The sequence below is a fragment of the Thermobia domestica genome, chromosome 3, assembly GCF_964235325.1.
Source record: "Thermobia domestica chromosome 3, izTheDome1.hap1.1, whole genome shotgun sequence".
NCBI classification, from domain to species: Eukaryota; Metazoa; Arthropoda; class Insecta; order Zygentoma; family Lepismatidae; genus Thermobia; species Thermobia domestica.
The window spans coordinates 11746164-11760110 of NC_137456.1; the positions used below are offsets into that span (position 1 = coordinate 11746164).

At 36.8% G+C, this 13947-nt stretch overlaps 1 protein-coding gene across 1 annotated transcript in view; it reads left to right on the forward strand.

Annotated features, from left to right (window-relative positions):
• Positions 1 to 13947, forward strand: part of LOC145682414 (MAPK regulated corepressor interacting protein 2) — a 45155-nt gene that overhangs the window by 13703 nt on the left and 17505 nt on the right. The window lies entirely within an intron of this gene.

A 13947-nucleotide genomic window follows, 5' to 3' on the forward strand; every position in this document is an offset into this window, starting at 1 on the left:
GCAATCCTTTGATCCATTTTTTGTATCATTCCAAAAATTGTTGTACATAAATTATTCCGTAAATTTTAATTCAGTTTTTGAAGTATCATCTATTAATTGTTACTTTAACAATCCACTCGCTATTATGTGGAAGACCTAGTTGTCCTTATTTAGGGTTATTATGGAATTCCGTAAGTTGTCCCTTATTTGGTATTTCTATGAATTTCACTTTTGTGGCACTTGTAAAAAGTGCATTCTACTAACCAGACATTATTGTGAATATGTACGACTTTTATGGTGGGTGAACAGTTGAACTAGTTGCAAAATGGATTATAGTAGTTTAAATGTTCACTGATCATAAGTTGTATCGTGGCGGACATACAGTGTAAGTCTTTGACCAGGTAATGGTGACTGCTTTCAAACAAATGCAGAGTATGAGAATTAAATCTGCCATACCTGTAGTTTCGTGTGGAGAAGAAACGAAGTTCTGCACCAAAGGTTTAAGAACAACTCAAGTTATTAATATAAACTTTGCCGAAGATTATTCACTTATATCATCATAAAAGGAATACGAAAGACGTTTTCAATCGAAGAAATATAACATACAACTTTGCAAGTGGAGGCAGAGAAACCTAACGTAACCAGACAAAAGACGAATCGTTTACCGCGTAGTGACCGCGGTTCAGTGGTTAAGTCGCTTGACCAGTAATCTGGAGGTTTTTGGTTCGAATCCACGTCGGGCAATTTTTTTACTTTAGGATTTTTGATATTGATTGATCGGCGATGAGATACGTTTTATTATATTCAGATATTTTAACACTCGGATGTTTCAATACTTGAACCAAATTACGGTTCGTTTTCTGAAATAAACAGTCACATTCTGTTTCAAGCTTAAATCGAACCCAAACCAGTTAACCGAGTCGTGGGTCAATGAAAACTTGATCCACGACCCATCACCCTCCAGCCACCGTGACCCACTCTGACCCACCACCCGCCATGAACCTCTCCGACTCACCGTGAATCACTGACCTACCAAAATACATTTTCATCAACTCTGACACATGATCCACGGCCTCTTCTCCACCGACTAAAGAGATTATACTTATAATAAAACCAAGTTTGAAATTCTAACTACTCGGAGTTTGAATTTCTAAGGGTCAGTCGCTCAAGCACCGCTCTGTTACAATAACGATGGATCTGACCTTTTCGATATAAAATAGGAAAGTGTTTGTCATGGTTAAAATCAGGGTTGGCTGGTTTAAACCAAGGTGGTTTAAACCATGGTTTAAACCAAGGTTTAAACCAGCTGGTTTTTTCAAAAAAACCAACTGGTTTAAACCAAAAAACAAAAAATGTTCGTAAAAGTGTGTTTGTAAAATCTTGATAAACACACATTTGTGGGTTATCACGTTTCACTCCGTATATTATTCGTATTATATTCAGACTTAAATTCCCCATTCATTACTCAAAAAGATTATACTACAAAAGCAACTTCTTTTTACAAGTTTATTTTGTGATTTTTTTGTAGTTGTTATTATTGTCATGTAATTGCAATCGAAGAAAAATTCTAAATATTGTTTCGTTTCAACGTTTACTATTGATAAAATACATCGAAATGCCGTACTTTTTGTGTGTGTGTGTGTGGGGGGGGGGGGGGGTCACACAGACTCCACGAGAGGCATTTAGTGAAATAAGTATCTTTGGTATCTATTTATGTATAAATGAGTTTGAGCCAAAGTGGACTCAAATAATTCGTATCTTTATACACTTTTCTTATTGATATGCAGATTAAGTCGGTGTATTTCTTTAATTTGGACCAATAAAAATCGTTGTTAAGTAAGAACTAATTAGTTCTTCTGTACTCCGTAGTACTTTGAAATTGTTCATATGTAATTCTGTGTAATGGTTTCACTTGTGCAACTGTTTATCTTTTTGTCCTCCTGAAATGACTCTTGACAGTTATATTAAGAAGCATGTAAAGATCAGTATAACGTATTTTTTTATCAGGATTCCTTCGTGAGTGAGTCGGCAGACGTATCGCATTTGTGGCCAATTAGTCCTGGATCTGAGTTCAAATGGAGGACAATTTCTCTCGGATGTAACTCGAGAAGCGGTTTTTATTCTGCTTTAAACTTATGTGATCCCTTCCAGCATAACCCGGTTGTTGCATAATAACATCAAGGCGAAATAAACTTATTTCTGTCCATATATGATATGAATATATAGAGAAAATCATTTAAACCATAAAAACCTGGTTTAAACCAAAAAAACCTGGTTTAAACCAAAAAAACCGGTTTTTTTGGTTTTTTTAATAAAAACCATGGTTTTTGCCAACCCTGGTTAAAATTATGATGAATTTCAATTAAATTACCCTGGTCTAATTATTTCCTTGTTGAATTATCGATTCTTTTCAGTGGAAAAACGGATGAAATTTTTAAAGTCCGAAATCAAAGTAAGTAATTTCGTCCCCAGGACAACCATCGTGGTCGTGGGTTTTCTCGGGACACCCCCGTAAATGTGTCTGAAACGTGTCCCGTAGTTTTGGAGCTATAGGCCTTCAAACGTTCATTATATATATATATATATATATATATATATATATATATAGGTAGCTAATGAACTATACCGACAAATTGTAAAAGGTGATTCCTCACATCAAAATAAGAGAAAAAGTTCATATGGATATATGGGCTAAAAGGGCTTAGTTTGTGAGCTGGGCTGTTCAAAATCGCGAAAAAGCTAAATTTCAATAGGCCCTATTTGGAATTCCAGAAACTGTTGATGGTGGTCCTTATCAGCGTAAAGGAAGTTACGCATGCACAATCCAAAAATGTATATTACATCAATTTTCAATGGGTGTACAGAGTATCCCGTGCAGGGTATAGTTCTCAAATATCCTGTCAATAGAGTTTTCAGATATACCTTGATTTTAAGGAGGGTCCAAAGTAGACAGGAGGTAAGCCTTAACAACAATCGACATCCAGTGCTTCGGAGGGAAGTCGGATGTGTTAGGAACCTGCAGCTCCATGTTTTTTGTGTTCGGAATAAATGTGTAGTGCTTCGTATTTCATCATGGTGTATTTCATGTTTTCTTCACTTACAAGCGTGAAAGAAAAAAAAAATAGCAGAATTCTTTTTTCCGAGTACGAGAGACCATGCTGTTGACGATTCTTAACGCTTCCGACTTCGCACCAAAGGATTCCGTGTTACTGCTGCCAAGGCATATCGTTTGCCTACTTTGGACCAATCATAAAGTCAGAACATGTCTCAAAATTGGTTGATAGCATGTCTGAGAATTTCACCCTGCAGGAAATATTCATCACGCCCATTGAACATTAATGAAATATGCATTTTTGGATTGTGTAGGCATGACGTCCTTTACGCTAAGAACCACCACTCCACGATTTCTCGAATTCGAAATAGGGCCTCTTAAAACTTGTTTTCTTTCGCGATTTTGGACGGCCATAGCTCTGAAACTATGCAATTTTTCGCACAGGTCCATGGGAACTTTTTGACTTATTTTGATGTGAGGAGTCACCTCTTGCAGTTTGTCGGTCTAGTTCATTAACAATATATATATATATATATATATATATGGGCGGAAAGAGCAGACTATAGGGGTTTCATCTCCAAATTTGAACTATATAATGGTAGTTGATTTCACGAAACAATAGTAACATCAACTACAATCTAGGTACTAGACGGGTTCCAACATAGTTGGAGTGGGTCGGTGGGTCAAATGGGTCACGGTCGTGGGTTAACAGCATGTGACTCACTGCGACCCAGCACAAACCGTGACCCACCAACCACCATAACCCACTGCGACCCACCACCCCACCATGATCTACTCTGACCCAACTGCTAACTGCATTGTAGACAGCATCTTCTGGACAGCGTATTTTTCTTCACCCTCGACTCTAGCCATAGAAACTAAAACACGTTTCTGATTGGTTTCAGTTTGCGATGGTCCAATCCTTCTGATGTATGTATTGTGTATTATAGTAGCAATAGAAGAAAATTGCTGCTTTGTTGGAATTGAAGAAGAACATTGAAGAAGCAATTGAGGTTAAATTTATATCATGGCAGTCAAGGTGGAACAAAACGAGCCCCGCGGGGCTTCTAATCCATTCCTACTACTACTACTACTACTTATACAGTGGGATCGTATAGCAAAACTGCACACGTAAGGTAAGTAAATCACTTTTTAGAGTATTAGTTTTTTTATAAAAATAAAAAATTCCTTGGCCCGGGTTTGAACCCACATCAAAAGCAATTACAGGGTGTCTACTGGTCATGAAAGTCATGAAAAAGTCATATATTTTGCTTAGTGGTCATGAAAGCCATGAAAAAGTCCTTTATTTACCCAACTGGTCATGAAAATCTGAAATCTCAGAGCATATTTTTATACTTCATACTTTTATACCTCATACTGCATGTACTGAAACAGTTGTATCAGGTCAGTAGTTGTGAGAATTTTCCCCACCAGTTAGTCTTCCTAGCTGCTCCCCATTTTATCTTCTAGTCTCTGTAATATAGTAACGACTTTTTACTGTCCAACTTTCTGATCTGCTATTTCTTTACTTCTAAGAAGTGTAAATTGTGTATTTTTGGGCCTTTAGACTTATGCAAATAATATTATTCGTTTGAGTTTGCAGATTTTAAATTTGATGATCTATTTTTTTAAAACAAATTTCTTTTATAATTTGTTTTGTCTTTGGGCAGTTCTCTGAGTGCTTAATTTCAGACAAATTTCTGCTAGATGGATAATTATACTCAGAATTAAAACTTCAAATACAGTATAGAGTGATTCACTGGTAAGAGCAGGCCCGTATTTAGGTAAGTGCTATTCTGTGCTCGAGCACAAGGCGGCAGAATTTTAGATTCTTTCTTTAAGATTCACAATAAGTGAAATTTAAGACTAGCAACCCGCATAGTTCCGATGCACCACCGATGGTAGGGGTTTATTATTACTAATGGTAAATTTTTATCGCCATGGTCATGAAAATTTGAACAAAAAGGTCATGAAAAGTCATGAAGACGTCATGAATTTACTTTCTGGTATTCCAGTAGACACCCTGAATTATAATTACTAGCTCATTGCGCTAGTACGCTCGCCCACGAAGACCACCAGTAACAGCCATTTGATTTCTGCTATATTCATGGTACGTGGCGAGAAACTGATAACTCCAACTAACCAGAACCGCGTATTTAGCTCCTATAAGTAGGATCGAGCGTGATTTAAAAATATGCTTTTGAACACTGGTGAATTTGTCTATATTTTACTCTCAAGGCCTCCATTTCCTGTTTTCATTTTTTCTGTTTACTTACCTGAGATGAGTATCTCTAAGTGAAAAAAATAAAACTTGAGGCATTTTTGGATATTGACATTTGTAATTGTAATAAAAGCAATAGGACTTGGCAATACTACTACTTGGCTTTCGAGACACACAGCCTGAGAGTTTTTAGATTAGCTAACTACTGGAAAAAATACATGTTTGAATCACTGTAATATATAAATTATTATATTAATAAATTGAATGTAACTATGTGTTCCTAATCATCACGGCCAAATGGCAGTCAAATGAAATGAACTTTGGTATATAGTTAGGCCTTAATCCAAACTGGGATGTTTCCATATTGGTTTCATTATAATAATTACCTAAGGGATAGTGGAGATACCAATTTTTGCGAAAAAAAATTGAGTATCGCACAAACCGTTCAACTTACGGAGCTGAAATTCAGTATATTAACTCTTTATTGAAAATGAACAGAACGTCTTCTAGCATTTTTTCTTCTACTCTTTTTCGAGGAGGGGGGGCACTTTCTACATACGGTAAATTGATAGTGGGTCAGTTTGTGAAAATAATCGAAAACATCGATATTACTCATAATTGAGAAACAAACAATACAGTGCTTCGTATCACATATCCATATACGCTTAACCATACGCTTTCTGCTTTAATAATTGCTGAAGCTTGTTTATTATATGAAGCGCTAAGAACAAAGGGCAGTCAACCCATAAATTTGTGAGAAAAACAGACATAAAATTTGTAATGTAAGCTTTACGTTGGTCTCTTAGCTTGATTTAGGAATTTAAAAATTTCATCCGTTTTTCCATTGAAAAGTATCGATAATTCAACAAAGAAATAAATAGACCATGAAAATTGAAAATTGAAATTCATGGAATTTTACCCATGACAAACACTTTACCATTTTATATCGTAAAGGTCAGATCCATCGTTATTGTAGCAGAGCGGTGCTTGAACGATTGACCGTAGAAATTGAAATTCCGATTAGTTGGAATTTCACAACCTGGTTTTATTATATGTTTAAACTCTTCAGTCGGTAGAGAAGAGGTCGTGGATCATGTGTCAGAGTTGATAACGATGTGTTTTGGTGGGTTAATGGTTCATGGTTTGTGGTGGGTCCGAGTGGGTCACGTTGGGTGGTTGTTCATGGTGTGTCGTGAGTGAGAGTGGATCACGATGGGTGGTGGGTCAGTGGGTCGTTGGTCAAGTTTTCATTGACTCACGATTCTATTAATTGGTTTAGGTTCGGTTTAAGCTTGAAACAGAATGTGTCCGTTTATTTCAGAAAACGAACCGTAATTTGGTTGTTTTGTTTGAAAACGGACATTACATTGCCACTTTTGAGAATATCGTATATATTTTGGAAAAGTTCCAAACGATAAGTAATGGTTTCGTTTTAGGTTATGGTATTATGAGTTTGTTGTTTCACTTTTGAATGGAATTACGATTCCCCATGTTCTTTCTCTTTATATATTTTCTGAAAACACGTTAATGAGCAATAGAAAATATAACTGTTTTCGGTTCGGATTGGTTTGGCTTAACAGCTTCTTGAAAATATAATTTTTACGTTTAATGTCCGACGATTATGCCTGTTAGGTTAAGGAAGACTGTGATTAAACCAAATGAATTATGATGTACGAATTGGTGGAATGAGAAAGTTGGGAGTGTCCCGAGAAAACCCACGAGCACGATGTTGTCCGTCGCAAGCTTACTTGCCTTGGGAACGAACCAGGTACCCCACCCATCACATAGTTTAGTAGGCGGGGTCTCAGTTTCTATTTCCGGTGGGAGAGCCTTAAAATATGAAATGTCCTCGATGTATCTGTGATCGTGTCCCTGTCGTTCAAGGTTACTGGACATAACTGTAAAACGAGAATAACAGACCGAATATAATAGAGATAAGTTACGGAGACACTTTCCGTGAATCAGAAAAAAGAGTGGTCTGAGGCTCCAGGTTAAGGATTCAAAGAACTTTTAAGACCACTTTCTCCTTCATGTTCTTGCGCGTTTGTAAGTCTTTTTAAATTTAAATTTGAATTCTCTGGACTAGTATTTTATCATGACCGAAATCAGAGTTTCACCGTTAATAAAATATTGAAATCCTAAACGTGTGGAATTTGCTACATAGACGAGTCTTTCTTGACTCTTACTTACCACAGCGGTCTTAGGGTAGTGGCTTAAGCATTCGTTTCGTAATTTAGGGGTCCGCGGATCGATTCCCTGTGAAGAAATTAAGAAAGTTATCATTTACAATATTGATATTTCTGACGTATATTAACATCAAAAATAGTCAATTTCTCTCGTTCTTACAAGTTAGAGTTGAAACGACTACCTTCACAGGGGAAATACTGACAACATGACGTCACAGTCTACAATCTCGATTCGTACTCTCTGAAACCTTAGCATGTTTAACAGACAGTTCGTGAATACATAAAGTATGAGTCTTAAATGTGTCTGAAACATTATTGTTTCGTTGTGGAATTGTTTCTAAGTTCTTCCACTCTTACTAGAAATATATAATATTTTCGTTTGCCATTTCGAACACGTTCCATATATCTATTCAACCAAGATGTGTAAATAGGAATTATTCTTTTTTATATTTGTATGCATATTTTGTTAAAGTATCAATATGACGCATACATAATCCAAAGAGTCTTTTACCTAAAGAAATGGTGTTACTATGTATCGTAATGAAGACAAATTCTACTTGGTTTCTGTTGAGGCATCCGAAGGTTCGATTTTCATATTGTCCAGTAGCTGACACCTTTTTCCCCTTCTTTTCCTTCCAAAGTATCTCCTATAAGTCAATACATCCTTATAGAGTCCAAAAATTTCTTTTCATTTTTCTTAACTTCAGTATGCTTATTTGCATTTTAATAGGACGTAATATTAAGGTCTCAAATATTTAGTAATAATAATAATAATAATAATATAAAATATAAAATATAAATTCCATATGAGGACAGATTGTATTAAAATCTATAAAATTGTCCCTAGCATTAGGCAGAAGTTACAAAATAGCTGGGATTGGAGAGAAGTGTCAGGACCATCAGGACATACTCTCTGCATACATCCCTATAACTAGCTAAATGTTAAACGGAATGTTTCCAGGCAAATTTCATGTAGAAAGTAAGGCTACTGAACTCACAAGAGCCCTAAGAAAATTTGTTTTTAAGTAATAGTTATGCCGGCTAATCTACAGAAGACGTCGATGATGAAAATGAAAGAAATTTTGGAGTAAAGAAAGTGGGAAAAAGCGGAACTGGAGAAAATCTACACACACGGTGTTCGTCCAGCATAATGCCTACTAGGCAGGAGCTGGGTGGAACAGGGTGAACCATTCAATTCACAACACTTCAATAATAATAATAATAATAATAATAATAATAATAATAATAATAATATTAAAAGTTTTAAAGTTGCCCTAAAATTTGGCAAAAAACTTACTTAAAAGTAGAGATTTTGGGGAAGCGGTTCCGTACCTTCAAGACACACCTATGCATTTACCCAAATTTTAAACTAAAGCGTTCCACTAAAGTTACATTTAGAAAGTATTCTACTGTATGTTTTAATGAAAATAACTGAATATCACGCAACAGTATGGCACATAATAAATTAATTTTTAGGATATGCAGAGGTAATTATAAAAGCTTTCCTACAAAAATACCTACACATACCATAATTCAATATAGCTCTGAAATACAAAGTAACAAAATAGCCTGTAAGATTCAGTCTACAGAGCAATTGTTATTCAAAGAATGGAGATACACTATTTCTAGAATCGAGACAAGACAAGAAATGTTTACAATACTTTTCGTCTAGTCTCGATTCTCATCTCCAAAACGATACGATGACGTTATCCCGTCTTGAATGTAAAATGTTAATTCTTATGTTATTTTGTTTGTTTTAGAAACGAGATGAGAAAATCGTCTTCTCGTGGGCAACATTAAACAAAAGCGAAATATTCTTTCCAAATGTCAAGTTTCTGCTTGTAATGGTATGACCTGAGTGATAATTAGCGTGTAGCTTTAAATCTTCTACGAGATAATAATAAGAATTATTATTACTATTATTATTCCTGAATATTTTATAGTTCAAGTATTAAACCATCCGAGTATTAAAATATCTGAATATAATAAAACGTATGTCATTGCCGATCAATCGCTATCAAAAATCCTAAAGTAAAAAAAAAAAAAAAAAAAAAAAATGCCCGAAGTGGATTCGAACCAAACTCTTCCAGATTACTGGTCAAGCGCCTTAACCACTGAACCGCGGTCACTACGCGGTACACGATTCGTCTTTTGTCTGGTTACGTTACGTTTCTTTGCCTCCGCTTGCAAAGTTGTATGTTATATTTCTTCGATTCAAAACGTCTTTCGTATTTCTTTTATGATGATATAAGTGAATAATCTTCGGCAAAGTTTATATTAATAACTTGAGTTGTTCTTAAACCTTTGGTTCACAAGTTTGTTTCTTCTCCACACGAGACTATAGATATGACAGATCTAATTCTCATACTTTGCATTTGTTTCAAAGCAGTCGCCATTACCTGGTCAAAGACTTATGTCCGCCACAATACATGTTCACAATAGTATCTGCTGAGTGAAGTGCAGTTTTTACAAGTCACAAAAGGTGAATTTGAGTGAAAACATCTTCATGATAGCACAAAATATGAACGAATTGTGGAATTCTATAAATAACTGTCAATCGGAACAACTACTTCTGTCACATATTAGCGATTGTACTGTTAAAGTAACTGTTTATAGATGTTAATTAGAATCTCAAATAAAGTTTATGGAATACTCTGTGTAAAATTATATTTTACTCGAAAGCTAAAATCCACAATTAGAGATGTAAAGTAAAGGGTCCTGTGACACAGCATAAACTGTTGCTGAAGATGATTTCCGCTTAGATCGAAGATTTGAATTAAAGGAAGAAAGTCGAGGCACAGGTTCAAGTTTCTTAGATTCTAGATGTTTTTATCGTTTCTGTTTTTTTAATATTATAAAGTTAATGTCATTGAACAAATGCTTTCCCTTTAAGTCCTTTATTAGATCATTCTCTAGTCTAGACAAATGATATTGAAATAACTAATAAAGGTTCTAAAATGACACCTGAATGTAACTGTACAAGTGAATTCAATATGTGGAGTGAATCACCGCATCAGGAGGGCCATGACCCAAGAAATCTTCTCCTCTCGAGAAATTAAGGTCAAACTACCAATGACAGAGACAAATGGATTATATATTTAAAGGCTCTTTAGTTATTACAGAGATTTACTGATACATTATTTTCTTATTATTAGGTAATCTAAAAAGTAGTGAGCCTTTAGCACACAAGATGGCGTTCGTATCCCAATCTTATGGTGTATCAATTGACAGCCAACAGTTGATAAAATCTTTTAGTTTTACGTCTCACCGTTATGGCGTGTAGTTTAAAGGAGACGGTGATGAGAAATAAATGTATGGTGAAATAAAGAAAGTGGAAGGAAACGGGAGAACCCATTTCTCTGTAAATTTTGGGGGGGCATTCAGATGCAGAAGGTATATATATGAAGATTTTAAGACAAATTGCAGCCAAATTATGTCAAATATTGTATATTCATAAATATAATACAATAAAGGGCCCACCTGACCCTTGGGGGGGGAAGCGAACCCCCTCGGCCCCCCAGGATCGGCGCCCTTGGGAGAACCCCGAGAAAACCCACGCATACAGTGTATGTCCACCACAAATTCCACTTCGCGTGAGCTGAGATCAAACCAGGAACCACACGCACCAGAGGTGAACACTACCACTGAGCCACCACGTCCCCAACAGTTGAAGCAAGTAGATATGTCGCAAAATTGCGCTTATTTTCTGATTTTGTTTAGCTAAAGGTGCAAATGATGCGCAGGCCCATGAAGGATTTTGGGCTTTTTATGGACAAGATACATTATCAAAATAAAAAAAAAAAAGTTCGGTCGTTTTTGTTCTGGGTATTTCGGTAGCCAAGTTGCCCCTCGCAATGGGCAACCAATCACAGAAAAAGTGGATGACATTCTGGCAAAGGTCGAACAAGGCCAGCATGTAAGCAATCGTGACATTGCCATTGACCTAAATTTCCATCACGAAACAGTGCTGAACCATTTGGAAAAATAGGGGCCGCGGTGGCTCAGTGGTAGAGCGTTCACCTCTGGTGCTAAGGGTCTCGGGTTCAAACCCTGCTCCCGCCAAGTGAACTTTGTGGTGGACAAACACCGTGTGCGTGGGTTTACTCGGGGTTCTCCCGTTTCCTCCCACTTTCTTCATTCCACCATTTCATTCATTATTCATAATCACCTTCTCCTTTAGCCTAACCGTCATAACCGTGGGACGTAAAACTCAAAGATTTCATTTCATTTCATTTCCATTTGGAAAAATCTGCCTCCAAAATGAAGCTCGAGGTTTGGGTGCCACATGATCTGACTCAAATACATTTAGTCGATGGAATTTTTATTTGCTAATCTCTAGTGAAACGTAACAAACTCGAGCTATTTCTGCAGCGCTTCATCACGAGTGATGGAAAGTGTATAACGTACGACAAAAATGCACCTACATTGACGCCCAGGAAGGTTATGCTGTGAGATTGGAAGGCTATCGTGCATTACAATGTGCTGCCACCGGATAGAACGATAGACTCGGACCTGTAGTGTCGTAAATTAGCATGAGTGCACCTTGGAAGTTAAAAAGATAACTACCGGAACAGTCAACAGAAAAGGAGCCGTATACCACGCTGATAACGCCAGACGGTATACATCTTCAATCTTTAGAAATTGAGAGAACTTGACTGGGAGTTTTTAATGCATCTATCGTGAGCTTGTAGTTTGTTTTGGTCTCTGATAAATTCCCTGAATGTTGTTAAGTTAATTTCAAAAGAGGCATGTGGAAACCACGTGTCACAGTTTTTTTTCTAGTTTCTAGTAAAAAAAAAAAAGTTCTGTAGGGGCGAAATTGTGGTTTTCCTGGAAAACTTGCGGAAAGTTACCGAATATATTGGTGTGTATATCTTTCCATAAAGTTATTTTGAAATCCCCGTATATTTACAAACAATACCACGTGCTTCTCCACAGAAATGATCAAGCAGCTGACGGATGTTATCTCCAAAGAAATACAAGGAGGTCACGACGTGTCACGAAGACCCCTATAACCCTTCTCCGAGCTCTGCCTCCAAAACTAGCCAGGAGTGGGAGGGACTTCCTAACCTTTCTTCTAAGCTGCTCTGGGCATAAAGTTCCTATCAGTCTCCGCGGTGCACTGGGTAGGAGATACTTATCTACCTCTACGCTACTACGGGCAAGAGGTTTTTTCTGTCTCCGTGCTGTACTTGGCAGGAGATACTAACCTACTCTGCTCTGCTATGTGCAAGAGGTTCTTTGCTAATCTCTGCACTGCTCTGGTCAGAAAATTCCTAACCAACAACCACAAGACTTCTGCGCTCTCTGCAGGGGCCGCGGTGGCTCCGTGGTAGTGCGTTCACCTCTGGTGCTTGGGGTCCCGGGTTCGATCTCAACCCCCGCCAAATAAACTTTGTGGTGGACAAACACCGTGTGCGTGGGTTTCCTCGGGGTTCTCCCGTTTCCTCCCACTTTCTTCATTCCACCATTTCATTGATTTCTCATAATCACCGTCTCCTTTAGCCTAACCGGCATAACTATGGGACGTAAAACTCAAAGATTTCATTTAACTTTTTCTGCGCTCTCTGGAAAGGATGTCCAACTAAAAAGAAATCATTAGAAACATTATTCATATAAAACTCAATGTACGTAAATTTGTATAGAAACTTTGTATAATAAAACGGTGAGAGAAAAACCCGTGTACCGCTTCTCTACCATACATTACATGGTGATCGCGTCGGTTGGGCAGTAATTTTCCTACTCACCTCTGCGCTGCTACGGGCAAAGTTTCCTTTTCGTCACGCTGCAATGGGCAAGAGAGATTAACCCACCTCTGCGGTACTACAAACAAGAGGTTCCTTACTAATTTCCGCGCTGTCCTGGGCGGGAAATTGCTAACCACAAAATTTCTGCGTTGCTCTCAGCAAAAGATCCAACTCATAAAAAAAAAAAAAAGATCATAAAAAATGTACTCATTTATAACTTAGTGTACATAAACTTGTATAAAAACTTTTAAAATAAAAAGATGAGGAAAAACCCTTTGTACCGCTTGTCTACCATACAATATTTTAAATTTTGACCTCCAAAGGCTCAGTACTTTTTAGACAACCTAATATCTAGTTCTTTCAGCATGCTAATGCAAGCAAAAATATAGCGGTAAAATTTTGTACACAAGTAATTAAAGCTCCAATAAGTGTTTGAAACAGGGATATCAGTATGTTCGATGCTATTATATTCACTACAAACTGTCCATGATGATATGGCTTATATTGTTTATTCCTGTTTTTATATTTTCAGAATGTTATCAGGTATGTTTCCCTGTCTGCAATAGTTTTTCGTTATACTGGGTGTATCAAAAATCTGAAGTCATAAACCAACTCTGTTGTGAGGGGGAAACTAAAGCAAGGGAGAAAAGTTTTTTTTTTTTTTTTTTTTTTGGTCTAAACTAGTGGAGCTTTTCCAATCATAGAAGTCGTTTGGCCTTCACACTAATAAGGTACTCTATGTTAATTGAAAAAAAAAAAAAA